The following is a 12203-nucleotide window of genomic DNA, read 5'->3' as shown; positions in this document are numbered from 1 at the left end:
GGGTCCAGGATCGAGGGGAAAAGGAGTCGAGGGTCGAGGGGAGAAGGGGAGAAGGGGTCGATGGTCGAGGGGTCGAGGATCGAGGATCGAGGGTCGCCGAGGGGTCGAGGGGTCAAGGATTTGCCATCCCGACCCCGACACCCCGACCCCGACACGACACCCCGACTCCGACACGACACAACACCCCGACCCCGAACGACACCCCTGACCTCGACATAGCACCCCCGATACCTCCCGAAAAGGTGCTCTTCGGCCTTCCAGAGGCCTACGGGGTCATATATTTGTGAATTATGAGTTAGGTCATATATTTTTCGATTTTGTTATAAAAACATCGTATTTGTGTTGATCAGGTGGTTTTAAATGTGCAGTTGTTTCATCGTTGCGAGGGTCTGGTGTTCGACGACCTCCCCGTGCGTTCGATGAGCTCCGCCCCTGCGTTCATGGGTGAGCACAAATGACATCTCCTTCTCCCTCCTTCATTTGCTCTGTTAGTACAATAAATCAGGCAATTAATTTGTTGTTTTACCGCATTCTGGTATCAACCACTAAGGAAAGTAGTACAATAAACAATTTTGGCTTGCATCGATTTTTCTTGTTACTATGTCTTTTTTGAAAGGACAAATTAATTTTAAAGTTAGTTTTATTTTTCACCATTTGACATGTTAATATTTCTTTTTGATTTAATAAACTTTACAAAGTTGTACTAAATCAAAGATGCTTATTTTGAGATGGAGGGAGTGCTTGCCTTGCGTTTTTCCTTTCTTTTAGGGCATCTCCACTAGTCCCCCCAAGAAGCCTCCTCAGGGCACTTTTTCACTGCCGGCGAGAAAAATTCCTCCCAGTCGCACCCCCAGCCTCTTAATTTTCGCCGGATTCGACCAAAAACAGAGCCGACGCTCCCGACGGAAACTCAGGAAGCCGGGGGGGCACCTGGGGGGCTTAATCTCGCCGTTTGCAGGCGCTGGCCCACCTGCCAGCGTCTCTCTACTCTCTCCTCCCTTTTCCTCCTTTTTTATTAGCCGCGGCGCTCGCCTGTACGCTCATCTGCCCGACATTGACCCAGCACCAGGATGGACGCCGCCGTGCCACCGTGCTCGCCTGGTCGCCCACGCCCAGCCGCCCGACTTCCCGGCAGCCTCAGCCTCGCCGCCGTGCTCGCCCTGTTTCTTGCTCCTCCCCCTAGTTGGTTCTTGCTCCTCCCGCAGAGCTCGCGCAGGAGGAGGCGGTGGCCGCGGCAGTCGACGAGGATGAGCTGTTGCAGCGAGATGCGGTCGGCGGGGAGGAACACGATGGCGAGGAAGCCGATGAAGCGGTCGAAGGTGACGTGCGAGACGTGGCGCACCTCTGTGGGCTGCCCTATCTGCATCCCCACAGCAGCGGTGCCGGCGCCATCCTCGGCGCGCACGCTGCTACACAACATCAGTGACCTCCGCAGCGCCGCAGCCACCATATCCACCACGGAAACCCCTCCCCTTGCCGCCGGCAGTATCAGCGGCCGCCAGTGGACGCCAGTGGACGCGCACCCGACGCCGTTGATGGGGCGCGAGTGCGACGCCCGCGGTAAGGACGAACGGCGGCAGCGCGGACGGGCCGTGGTTGCGGAAGAAGCCGAAGTGGCGGGGCGGGGAGGCCGGGCGCGCGGGACACGACGCGGCGGCACACCGCCGCGCACCAGCAGCCGCCTGAAGACCTCCAGCAGCATGCCGTGGGGCAGCGCAGACGTGATCGGCATCCACGGCCTCATCACCTCCCCCAGCAACTACCCCGTCCTCGAGTACATGGAGCACGACCTCGCCGGACTCGCTTCCTCCCCTGACCTCTCCAAATGGAGGGACTACGCCGCGAGCAGGGCCTGTATGCACCGGAGCGTGCCTACGACATCACCTGTGACCTGCTCGACGAAATGCTGCTGCCTACTTGAGCCTCAACACTGCTCCTGGAGGGCGCAACGAGTGGAAAGATTTGCGCCCCCAGGCAAAAAAATTCGCCGGCAGCCCCCCAGGAGGCGAAAAATGCCTCCTGGGGGGCTCAATGGCTGGAGATGCCCTTAGTGCTAGGAAAAAACAAATGTCGGTTGATATGCTCTTGTTATGGCCTTGCTAAGTACAATTAACTTTGTTTTTGAAAAATCACACATATATTCTGATTCATAATAGCATTGTAGGCAAAGGGTTGGAACACGCGGTGTTTAAAATTTAGACAATAATTTTTAGTATAGTATTCCGAGGATTAGACAACAATTTTTAGTATAGTATTCCGAGGACTACTAGATGGTTTAAGGTGACAGCTTCGGATCCCAAAAATGTGTGTGAGGAGTCTCCAAACGCGCGCTACAGGCTACATCCTTAGGTTTAGTCGTCTCTTCTAGCTTAATCGTGTATAGACCATTCCATTAGTGGTACTGGTCCCTCCGTTCGTTTTTATAAGGCGTTTAAGACAACTGGCTTTGAACTGTTTAGAACACTGTCTGAACAGGCTTAAACGTCTTATATAAGTGAACAAGGAGAGTAGTAGTTATCACGAGGAATCCCTCATATCTGGATTGAGAATTTGCTATTATGAGATTTTCATCCATGCCGTGCTCTACTCAATTGGCATACTAGGCAACCTGTACATGGCCAAAAAAGATCTGACTGCCGAATCCTGTCCTCGAGCAGGCTTGGGAATTGAAGATACCTAGACTCCCATGAGGTGGGTATCATCAGGTAAAGCTATGTTATGAACAACGACAACTCATATGAGGATGCCGAGGAGATCAATTTGATTCCTTTATTGCTATTGTTGCACGACAATATCTGTTATTGTCGCTATTGTCAGGAAAAATATCCCAATATACACACTGTATTTGCCAATGTAACAGCATGGTTAATCTCAATCTGGGACAATGCATTATTTTCTAAATATAGTCAAACATCACCGGATATATACTTTGAACAGTCAAAGGAACATGCTACCAGCAGGAAGAAAACATGCTTGCATTTTCTTAGATGGTATGTAGGACCTGAATACTATTTGCCGGACTGCCGACGTATTATGTATATTGTAACAGAACTACGTGGATGATAATATCATTAGATAAACTTGAAAGAATTATGGTGGCTGTTAGTTTGCTTGAAGTGAGTATACACTAAAATGCTTCTCATAGCTTTATACTTCTATGATGCAAACTTATGTATTCTGGAGTTTTTTTTTGCTAGGGAACTCTGAAGCATGTGGTTGAAGTAAATCTACATTCTGAGAAAGAATTTGCATATTCAGGAGGACTGCAAACGTAATGCTTGCTTTGTTAAGATTTTTATGTTCTCGAGGATGCTAAAGGGTTCCTTCTGAGAACGAAGAGGACAAGCTTGAACTCAAGCTGCCTCTTCACATAGAAGTGCTTGAACGCAATATGCTCCTCCTGAGTCAGCTGACATATATAGAAATAAGATTTTATGAGAAGTAACCTGAAGGTCAGATTTGTTTTGTAGTAACTGTACCTCTTATGTTATCTTTTTCTTCTTTATGATTGGGAGTGGTATATGTTGTTTTAGAGGGTCTATTTTTCAGAAAAAAAAATTATGCTTTTTTGTTTCTTGTCAGGACCCCGACTCGATGTCACATCGATCTAGCCGGTAACACTTCATATCACTTTGCGGCCTCACGCACGGTATTCCCACGGGTGTCGCCTTACCTTTGCCCGGGACCGTTTGCGCCTTTTGGCTCACGTATATGATAGTGTCGCTAGCATCCATATGATAAAGAGCCCGGGCTGACATGACTAGTCGTAAACCCAAAGTGGCACAGACTTACAGGGACAGGCATCCATGACCCAGCTTCGAACGTGTCGGTCATCAGCAAGTGGGTCCGGGCTGTAGCACTGGGCTAGCAGGACTCCGGTAAACCGGGCTGTAGCGGGCTAACAGGACTCCGGTACTCAAAGCGTGACATTTCCCCGAAGGGACAGACACAGGAACGAAGAAGGACACATGCCGGCCAGCCTAAGTGTTCCAGAGCAGTAGCAAGCTACCATGGCTCAGCGGTAACACTAGGAGACATTTCCCGGTAAGAGAGGCTACTAAAGATAAACAACTAGATAGTCAGATCCCACACATACCAAGCATTTCAAACATACACACAATATGCTCGATATGTGCAAATACAACGAAGCATCACAACATGACTCTATGACACAAGTACTTTATTTAAGGCTCAGGGAGCCATACATATCATACACACAGGTACGGGTCACACGACCCAACATACAAGTCATACAGTCATACAAGCCAACAGCGGAAGTAACTTGTCTGAGTACAGACAACTAGTAAAATAAAAGAGGCTTGGAAGCCTAACTATACTATGTGGTCCATCACAAGCTCAGGGTCACCACCTGGGTCTTTAGCCTACTCGTTGATGTCAACGTCTACATAGAACCCATCAGAAGGGGTTGCAGCGTCTTCTGTAAAAATGTAGATTATAGCAACATGAGTACAAAGGTACTCAGCAAGACTTACATCAGATCCTACATACATGCATAGTATCAAGAAGGGTTGGTGGAGTTATTGCAGCAAGCCAGCTTTGACTCCTGGCTAGACTATCCTACGATACTCCATTTGAAATAGTTTTGCGCACTCGAGTCCACTATTCACCACTTCAATACACTACCGAGGATCCACCTCCGTCTTCCTACGGAAGAGCCATCCTCGGCACTCACACTTATCTTGAGGCTTTTAATAGTTTCCATTTACTTGTCTATGAACTGTATAGGCAACCAAGTAGTCCTTTACCGCGGACGCGGCTATTCGAATAGATCATGATAACCCTGCAGGGGTGTACTTCTTCATACACGCTCTCACCACTTATCGTCGCTTACACGACATGTACTCGGCAACCTTCAAGCGGAAGCCCAACGTGGGTGTCGGCCACGACCTACCTAATCACCTAAGCCTCCAGTCCAGGTTTATCGCCTATTCAGGTTCCATCCGCAGGGAGTCCGGCCGAGGTTTCCCATACGGCCCCGAACGATGTGAACAGGGTTCCCGAGATACCTAACGGGTATTCGGTACACCGTGCCACGTACCTACCGCATCACAGCCCACCCCTACGGTCAGCGCTGTCCACGGCCTCCAGTAGGCTACAAACACCAGAAACTACTTGCAACTCCTGGACGGAGAACTGGGGTGAATAAGAAGTCGAGAGGGTCCATTGGTTTCGGGCCCAATGCATGGTAGTAGCTGATTCTTAAATCACACATACAGATCTCAGTGCTTAAGGTCGGCTTCAATGAAACAACCCACCATGTACTCCTACATGGCCTCTCATCGATACCTTTACCAAATCGTGTTCACTACACCACTCTCATTACCGACATAATCATTTCACTCTAGCCCATCACCCAGATGAACCAGACCTGACACAACTCTAAGCATAGCAGGCATAGCAAGGTAGGAACAACACATACATATGGCTCAATCAACTCCTACACATGCTAGTGGGTTTCATCTAGTTACTGTGGCAATGACAGGTCATGCAGAGGAAATGGGTTCAACTACCGTAGCACACAGCAGTTTGAATCGCGTTGTCTTAATGCAGTAAAAGAGAGCAGGAGCGAGAACATGGGATTGTATCGATATGATCAAATGGTTGGTTGCTTGCCTGATGGTTCGTTGCACGGATACGATTCCTCGTTAGGGTAATCACGGTACTCCTCGGGGACAGATCCTGTCGCAAAGGATAACGATACACAGGCATCACCAAACAATGTGCAACAATATGATGCATGCATGAAACATGGCAATATGGGTGTGTTGGGCTAATGCAACTAAAACCAGAAGTGTTTGAGCAAATTTGAATCAAAGATTCAAATTCCAAATTCAAATATGGCCTTTTAAAGTGCCTTTTCTTGTTCTGATTAAAACATCAGCTTAACTTGTTTGATCATGCATGAAAATGGTACAGATGGATAGATTGGATTTTTCTGATCATTTTTCATATATTATTTGTCCAGTTTGGAGTTACAGAATAAAAGTTATGAATTTTTGAAGTTTAAATAATATTCTGGAATTTCCTGATTTAATTTAAATCCAGAAATTCAATTACTGCGTCAGCCTGACGTCACCGTGACATCAGCAGGTCAACAGAGCTGGCTCGGGTCAAACCTGACGTGTGGGGTCCACACGTCAGTGTCACAGGGGCTAATCCCGCGTTGACCCCGGGCTGGTTAGCTTTGACTAACCCCTGGGGCCCACTTGTCAGCGTCTGTAGGTGGTGGGTTAGTGGTTAATCAACTAGGCCACGTCAGCTCGCCGGAGTTCTGGCCGGCGGCGACCAACAGTGCGGCGGCGATAGTGGTTTTGGTCGTTTCGGCCACCAAATGGAACGTGGCGACCACCGGAGTGAAGCTGAGGACGACCCGCGGCTCTTGGCGGAGTCCGTTGGGGTCGGGGTGGCCGGAGTCGACGGCGGCGAGCTCGGCTGCGGCCGCCGGGGTTCGGTCGTGCACGGGAGTGGTGCTGGAGCTCGAAGTCGAGCAAGGTGAGGCGCTAGGGATGCTCTACTGGGTTCTGTGAACGCGTTGGACTCGCCGGGGTGACCAAATGGTCACCGGAGCTGCGTCGACGGCGAGCTCGGCGACGGCGGAGGTTCGGCCGAGGTGGGGATGCAGCTACGGTGAGGGAACGAGGGGAAGGAGAGGGGGAAACGGCTCGGGGGCTCACCGCGGTTGCAGTGGGCGTCGAAGCGGGCTCGGGGACGCGCTGGAGACGGCGAATTCGTCGGCGACGGTGGTCGGAGTCCGAAGAGGGGAACGGCGACGTGGCGGCGATGCAGGGCTTCCGGGGACTCGTGGAGCGGTGGGGAGGAAGAGGGAGTCGAGGCGGAGCTTCTGAGCTACTCGGGGGAGCGAGGGGTGGCCGGAGTCAGTGGCTACGGCGAACGGCGGCGACGGTGGTGTTCGGCCGAGAGCGAGAGAGAGCGAGGGAGAAACGGGGGGGGAGAGTGAGCGAGAGCAGGGGGGAGAGGCGTGGCGTCGTCCAGGGCGTCGAGCGAGGAGGGGAGGCCAGGCAAGCAGGCGAGCAGGTGGCGTGGCGCGGTGGCGCGCGCGCGCGCCGGCCACACTCCCCTCCCTCTGTCTGGACGAAGACGACAGAGGAGGGAGGTGGGCTGGGCTGGCTGGGCCAGCCAGCTGGCTGGGCTGAACAGGGAGGAGCCCAGGTAAGCTTCTCCCTTTTAGTTTTTTTCTGTTTTCTGTTTTATTTAATACTTCTGCAACTGTGTTGAATTAATTAAAATACCTAGGCAACTCCAAAATTCACCAAACTACTCCTGGTCCATAGTTGGATTATTTCCAACATGAAACATTTTAGTTTGGAGATATTTGAGCATTTAAATATTTTATATTATTTTAAATGCCCAAATTCAAATAGTTATGATTTAACTCAAGAACCCTAGGATGGCCTAGAAAAGTGTGCACCATTTTTGGCAGAGGTTCTGAACCAAGGCTAAAATGGTGGACATTTTAGAAGGGCATTTCAGGTTCATTGAAAAATTATTTTAGTAACCCTAATTGGTTTCAGAGGGAACTGGGGGTTCTGTCATCCCCATTTCAAGTTTCTGATGAAAGAATAAACATGATGCAACACTCTAATGCATGACTAGCTAGGGTGTGACAACTCACCCCCACTCAAAAGAATCTCGTCCCGAGATTTGGGTTCCTCCGAGAAGAAGGCGGGGTACTCGAGTCGAAGACGATCCTCCCTTTCCCAAGTTGCTTCATCTTCAGAATGGTGCGACCATTGAACCTTGAGAAACTTGATATTATGACGTCGCGTGGTACGCTCGGCTTGATCGAGGATACGAATGGGGTACTCTCGATATGTAAGATTATCTTGGAGATCAAGCGTTTCGTGGTCCACTTCACGGATAGGATCCGAGAAGCAACGCCTGAGTTGAGAAACGTGGAAGACATCGTGAACTCTGGAGAGGTGCGGAGGTAGTTCCAATTGGTAGGCAACTTCTCCTCGTTTGGCAAGAATGCGAAAAGGTCCAATGTAACGAGGAGCCAATTTGCCTTTGATACCGAAGCGATGGGTTCCCTTTAGAGGGGTGACCCGAAGATAAGCCTTCTCGTCAACCTCGAAAGTCATAGCCTTATGTTTTCGGTCATATTGACTCTTTTGACGAGATTGGGCTGTTTTCAACTTTTCACGAACGATACGAACTTGTTCTTCTGCTTCCTGAATCATATCCGGGCCAAAGAATTGTCTTTCCCCGGTCTCTGACCAGTTAAGGGGTGTTCGACATCGTCGTCCATAGAGAACTTCAAAAGGGGCTTTACCCAAGCTAGATTGATAGCTGTTGTTGTAAGCGAATTCGGCAAATGGAAGGCACTTCTCCCAGTCCATTCCGAAAGAGATAACGGAGGCTCGAAGCATGTCTTCTAGAATTTGGTTGACGCGTTCCACTTGACCACTTGACTGAGGGTGGAAAGCGGTGCTAAAGGAGAGACGGGTTCCCATAGCATTTTGGAAACTTTCCCAAAATCGAGAGGTGAAGAGACTTCCTCGATCCGAATTGATTTCCAAAGGAACACCATGGAGGGACACTATTCGGGAGATGTATAAGTCTGCTAGCTGACTAGCGGTTATACTCTCACGAACAGGTAGGAAATGAGCTACTTTGGAAAGACGATCGACCACGACGAAGATAGCATTATTCCCTCTCTTGGTCCTGGGAAAACCGGTAATGAAATCCATACCAATTTTATCCCATTTCCATTCAGGAATAGCTAAGGGTTGAAGGGTGCCAGCAGGCCGTTGATGCTCTGCTTTTACACGACGACAGACGTCGCAATTGGCAATATACTGAGCAATTTCTCTCTTCATCCTAGTCCACCAGAACCTCTGGCGTAGGTCCTGATACATTTTAGTACTACCGGGATGAATGGTGAGAGGAGATTCATGGGCTTCCTTAAGGATTAATCGCCTTAGGTTGCGCACTTTGGGAACTACTAATCGATCCCCGAAGTACACGACTCCTTGATCATTAACGGAGAAACAATTCGCAATTCCTTTCTGAATGTTCCTCTTGATGCGGGAGATTCCCGGATCTACCTTCTGTGCTTTGATGATTTGATCCGTAAGGGTAGGTTTTGCCACCAAGGTGGAGAGAAAACCTTGAGGTACAATGTGAAGGTTAAGCTTCCGAAATTCCTCATGGAGAAGCGGTTGACTTTGTTGTAACATCAGGTTGTTACAATAAGATTTACGACTTAGCGCATCAGCCATGACGTTGGCTTTCCCTGGGGTATAGGTTATCCCTAAGTCGAAGTCTGTGATCAATTCAACCCAACGTCTTTGCCTGAGATTCAGATCCGGTTGGGTGAAAATGTACTTCAGACTTTGGTGATCAGTGAATATTTCGCAACGATTACCGAGGAGGTAATGTCGCCAGGTCTTAAGGGCATAGACTACGGCTGCGAGTTCCAGATCATGAGTAGGATAATTCTCCTCATGTGGGTGCAATTGCCGTGAAGCGTAAGCAATTACGTGTCGATCTTGCATGAGAATGCAACCTAGTCCTTGTCGCGAGGCGTCGCAGTAGATAACAAAGTCTTTGGAGAAGTCTGGTGGTACCAGCACGGGAGCAGAAGTCAGGCGTCTTTTCAGTTCCTGAAAGCTGTGCTCACATTGTGGGGTCCATTCGAACTTCTTATCTTTCTTGAGGAGTTCGGTTAGAGGTTTAGCAACTTTGGAGAAGTTCTCGACAAAGCGACGGCAATAGCTCGCTAAGCCTAGAAAACTCCGAACTTGCTTAACCGATTCGGGTGGAGTCCAGTCAAGGACAGCTTGAACTCGCTCAGGGTTAACAGCAATACCTTTACCAGATATTACATGACCCAGATAGGTCACTTCTGGCAACCAGAATTCACATTTAGAAAATTTGGCATAAAGGCGATGCTCTCGAAGTTTCTGCAACACTAGCCTTAGATGTTCGGCATGTTCTTCCTCGTTCTTGGAGTATATGAGTATATCATCGAGATAAACTACGACGAATTTATCCAAATACTCCATGAAGATTGAGTTCATTAACCGAGAAAAAGTGGCTGGAGCGTTGGTTAAACCGAAGGACATGACGGTGTACTCGTATTGGCCGTAACGAGTAACAAAGGCCGTTTTAGGAATGTCCCCGTTTCTGATTTTGATTTGATGGTAGCCCAACCTCAAATCCATCTTGGAGAAGACTGAGGATCCAGCGAGCTGATCATACAGATCGTTGATCCTGGGAAGCGGGTATTTGTTCTTGATTGTGACCAAATTGACCGGCCGGTAATCTACAACCATTCGGTCCGTACCATCCTTCTTCTTAACGAATAGGACGGGGCAAGCCCACGGAGATGAACTAGGGCGGATGAAACCCTTTTTCAAGGATTCATCGAGTTGTTTCTTAAGCTCGGCTAGTTCTAGGGGTGCCATCTTATAAGGTCTTCTAGCAATCGGAACGGTTCCTGGAATGAGGTCTATTACGAACTCAACATCCCTGTCAGGTGGAACCCCTGGCAATTCTTCTGGAAAGACATCCGGAAAATCACGAACTACCGGAACGTCCTCAAGGTCTGGCAAAGGGCTGGCGTTAAGAGAATATAATTGTCGCTTGGCTATTCGAGTCAAAACATTGACTATCTTCCCCGAAGGATGGGTGAGTTGAACGGTCCTAGAGAAGCAATCAATTTTGGCTTGATGAGCTGACATCCAGTCCATACCCAAAATGATATTAATATCTGAAGATTTAAGGGCTATCAAAGATGCAAGAAAAACAAGTCTGTCGACTTGGATTTCATTTCCATGGCTTACTCTAGAAGTTTGCCATTTGGATCCCGGAGTTTGAATTACCATGGAGGATGGCAAGTCACAGAATGCAACGTTATGCAAACGAGCATAATTTTCAGATATAAAAGAATGAGAGGCTCCTGTATCGAAAAGAACAGATGCCGGGTGGCAATTAACAAGAAGCGTACCGAGAACGACGTTGGGATCTTCTTGAGCTTCTTCGGCAGAGATACAGTTGACATGGCCACGTGAAGCGGTGACCGGTTTGGCATGGAACACCTTCCCTGTCGGCTTGCCACGGCCAACAGCTTTAGCAGATTGATTGGGGTTGGTCTGGGGACACTCACGCATATAATGACCAGATTCCCCACACTTGAAACAAGTCACGGAACTGGTACGTGGAGGAGCATTATTGGTTGGACCCCCATAGGGCTTAGCTGGAGCAGACTGTTGAGCAGGGCGAGGCGTCTGGAAAGATGGCCTCGGTGTGAACCTGGGTGGCAGGGCGGTGTTGGGTACCCACACGCGGCGCTTCTGAGGACCAGCACCGGATGAGGAGCCCGTATCACGTCCATGCTTGCGTGTTGCGTCATAATCAGTCTGACCAGTTTCAGCACTGATGGCTTTGTTGACAAGTTTCGAAAAAGATGTGCACTCATGCAGACGGAGGTCGCGACGAAGCTCAGGACTAAGGCCCTTACGGAACCTTGCTTGCTTCTTGGCGTCAGTAGAAACTTCCTCGGTTGCATATCGTGCAAGGTTACCAAACTCCCTGCTATAGACATCCACAGAAAGTCGGCCTTGGGTGAAATTGCAAAATTCTTCACGCTTACGGTCCATGAGACCCTCCGGAATGTGGTGTTCACGGAAAGCCTCACTGAATTCAGCCCAAGTTGTGACATGGCCCGCTGGGCGCATAGCTCCATAATTCTCCCACCATAGACTGGCGGGGCCTTCAAGGTGATATGCAGCAAAGGTGACCTTGTCAGCCTCAGCTACCAGCGCGGAACGCAGCTTGTGAGAGATACTGCGAAGCCAGTCATCAGCGTCGAGAGGCTCGACGGAGTGGTGGAACGTGGGTGGATGCAATTTGATAAAATCACTGAGTGACACCACGTTAGCCCTCTGATGGTGTGCTGTATTCTGTTCAATACGCTCCAACAAACGGTTTGTCTCCCGCTTGTTTCTCTCAGCTTCCATCATCACCTCGGCTAGTGAGGGAGGATGAGGCAGATTTACATCCCTGGCTTCACTGCCTTCGGCCTGCTCTTGAGAAGCAGGGTTGGCGCGCGTGTTGACCATCCTAGGTAGACAAGGCAATGATTTAGTCAGAATGATAAAATTCCGACATAGGATACATAATGCAAGGAATAACTCGGAATGCAAGATGATCATCCG

Source organism: Triticum aestivum, chromosome 7A (assembly GCF_018294505.1).
Source record: "Triticum aestivum cultivar Chinese Spring chromosome 7A, IWGSC CS RefSeq v2.1, whole genome shotgun sequence".
In the NCBI taxonomy this organism is placed as follows: domain Eukaryota; kingdom Viridiplantae; phylum Streptophyta; class Magnoliopsida; order Poales; family Poaceae; genus Triticum; species Triticum aestivum.
Note: the sequence above shows the minus strand (reverse complement) of the source record.